The sequence below is a fragment of the Mustela putorius genome, unplaced genomic scaffold (genome assembly GCF_011764305.1).
Source record: "Mustela putorius furo isolate JIRA1106 unplaced genomic scaffold, ASM1176430v1.1 tig00000139_pilon_pilon_pilon, whole genome shotgun sequence".
Lineage (NCBI taxonomy): Eukaryota > Metazoa > Chordata > Mammalia > Carnivora > Mustelidae > Mustela > Mustela putorius.
The window spans coordinates 10,163,163-10,166,432 of record NW_025421293.1 but is presented as its reverse complement, the minus strand read 5'-3'; the positions used below and the strand labels follow the sequence as shown (position 1 = coordinate 10,166,432).

Below are 3,270 nucleotides of genomic sequence, written 5' to 3'. Positions count from 1 at the left end.
GCTGGAGGCAGAGGCTTTAACCCACTGAGCCACCTAGGCCCCCCTACACTTCCTTTTAAAAAAAATTTTATCTATTTATTTATTTATTTATTTGAGAGAGCGAGAGCTCGAGCAGGGGGAGGGGCAGAGGGAGAGAATCTCAAGCAGACTCCATGCCTAGCACAAGGCCCAATGTGGGGCTCCATCTCATGACCTGAGCTGAAATGAAGAGTCAAATGCCTAACCGACTGAGCTGCCAGACACCCCTACTCATCTTTTGTTAAATTTATTCCTAAGTATTTTTTGATGCTTTTACAAATTGAACTGTGTTCTGGTTTTCACTTTCCAATTGCCAATTGAGAGGATCCAGAAAGATAATTGATTTTTGTATATTTATCTGGTAACCTTATTATCAGATTGAGGAAATTCCCTTCTCTTCCTAGTGTGTCAAGTGTCGTCATCATGGAAGTATTAGACTTTTGTCAAATGGCTTTTCTGTGTCTATTGAGATGATCATGGGTTTTTTGGTCCTTTGTTCTGTTGATCCGGTGTATTACAATGATTGAACTTCTGTATTTTGAATCAACCTTGCATTCCTAGGATAAATTCCACTTAGTCATAGTGTATAAGCCTTTTTATTATTGGTGGATTCGGTTTGCTAGTCTTTTCTTGATGAGTCTCACATCTATATCATAAAGAATATTGATGTGTTGTTTTCTTGTGATATATTTGATTGGTTTTGATAATTGGGCAAAAACTGACCCTATAGGAGGAACTGGGAAGAACTCATCTTCTGTTTTTGGAAGAGCTCACGAAGAATTGGTATTTATTTTTCTTTGACTGTTTAGTAGCATTCACCAGGAAGTCCAACTAGGTCTGAACTTTGTTTTGTGGGATGTTTTAAAATTGTGAATCTAATCTCCTTTTAGAGGATCTTCCAGTTTCTTTTCTGAATGTTATTTCCCTGTGGTTTCTATTCCTTCATCTCTGTAATCATTTACATTGTTTTATAGTCTCTCCTAGATAGTTCTGTGTAGTTTCTGTTTACTGGTTTTATTTTGTCTGGTTTTGGTTATTTATCATTTCATTTAGCCACGATTGTGTTTGCTGATTCTCTATCATGGTAAATCACAACATTTCCTTATCTGTTCTGGGAATTTGTTATGGTTATTGTTGTTGTTTAAGGTTTTTTGACAATACCACAGCACAGCCGGAAGATTTGAGTGCCTCCCCATGGCATTTTGGAATTCATCCCAACTATAGGCTGCGTGACCTGTGGGTTGGAAGAATGCCAAAGCCCTAGAGTTTCAATGTTTCCTTGGTGTCAGGATTGACTTCAGTGATTTCCTGATCCAGGATGGAGACCTCAGCAACATTATCATCTCTCCTTTCTCTCTCCTCCTACTGCAGATGGATGGAGATACCACTCATGGGGCCCCCTCAATCCACTTCATCAGATGTGTGATGCAGCCTGTGATCTTGCTTTAGAACCTTGCTGGGGATAACGGTGATCTCCTCACACACATGCTTCTTGGTGTGGGAGTCATTGTTTAGGCACGTGTAATACTTCTCAATGGTGACCCAGGCTGCCTTTTTCATGATTTTGATGTGAATGCAGCCCATGTTGGTGGTTCTGGCAATTATTATGAGGTCATCTTTAGTGGTGATCCACTTTGTCTACAGAAACCTCTTGTGGCCTGGACTATAATGTGTTCCTTCAGACAAGCTTTCTGTCTGTTCCTGACAGGCACTCCAAAAAGATCACCAAGGGTGGAGCGCCTGGGTGACTCAGTTAGTTAAACATCTGACTCTTGATCTCAGCTCAGGTCTTGATCTTAGGTCCCTGAGTTCAGGCCCCACACTGGGCTCCACACTAGGTGTAGAGCTTACTCTAGGGGAGGAAAAAAAAAAAGATTACCAAGGAAGAGTATAAAATTCAGAATTTGCTCCTGCCCCATGTCACAGGCTTGGTGGGTTAATTTCTCTTAGGATGATTTTTTTTTTTCTACTAAACACCCAATGAAGCCAAATTCCTCTGTCCTCCTCCTACCCAAAAGTACTTTCTTTTTTCTTTTTTTTTAAATTTTTAAAAAAGATTTTATTTATTTATTTGACAGACAGAGATCACAAGTAGGCAGGGAGGCAGGCAAAGAGAGGGGGGGTACGCAGGCTCCCCGCTGAGCAGGGAGCCCGATGAGGGGCTCAATCCCAGGACCCTGAGATCATGACCTGAGCGGAAGGCAGACGCTTAACCCTCCAAAAGTACTTTCTAGTGCCCCTCTTACTGGCATGCATTTTCCTAGGGTCCCACCAGTGTGAATAGGTCTTAGTGTCTACTCTCCATCTTGTACAGGTCACAAGTTCTTACACAAGTGGGATTTAAAACACTGGAAACCTCTGTCCATGTGGGCCCATCTCCAGCTTCAACACTGCCAACCCCACCCCCAACGGCCGCCGTATCATCTGTCCCAAGGACTTGTTTTGCTTTCCTTTGAGTTCTTGGCATTTGGTGTTTCCTTTTCTTTCCCCCAAACTCAGCTGTGTGTTAAAATATTTTTGGTACACTTTATATGTAATTTTGAGTATTTATAACTGGGTGAAAGGGACTTTGTAGCCTCCATCTGAAACTGCTTATGGAGTGATGAGTACAGGGCCAGGAGACAGAGGATCGCGTTCCAGTTTGCCTCTATTGATAGGGAGGACTAGACACGGCATTTCCCACGTCTTGGTCTCAGTCTGTTCACCTCCAGAATGGGGTGATTGGTGTTCAGGTTACTCTCAGTTCTAAAATTGTCTGATTTTTTTTTCTTTTTTTAACTTCTGTCAACAGCATTTATTCTGAAGTCTTATTCTCTAGGTGCAGATCGGCCTCTGTGAGGAGAGGCTGTTTGCCAGAGGCCAGGATAACCTGAACATTCTTTACTTTTGCAAGGGCAGAAAGGGAGAGACACTTGTCTGTTGCCCTGAAAATCCCTCAGTGATTTGGCCTCATGGGGGAAATGGCTGCATTTGTGGGAGTGGATAAGCCTGGCCTGCCTTCATTTGTCCTTTTATTTTTTCCATGGGAAAACAGCAGCAGAGAAAATTCCAGACTTCCTTCTCCTGAGCAGCTTTGTTTTCTGTATTTAACGAATACTGAACATTGACCACGTCGGCAGATTTCCTCTTTGTCAAAGACTTAAATTCTCGCACCATGTGCCCAATATTTCATCTTGATAGATAAGCGCGGTAAGTTCTGGAACAATTTTACCTTGAGTTGGTTTTTTTTTTTTTTCCCCCAGGAGGACAGAC

General features: G+C 42.1%; 1 pseudogene; it reads right to left on the bottom strand.

The window, feature by feature from the left end:
- Positions 1-1,159: 1,159 nt before the first annotated feature.
- On the bottom strand, positions 1,160-1,602 carry LOC123390677 (annotated as a pseudogene).
- Between the last annotated feature and the right edge of the window lie 1,668 nt (positions 1,603-3,270).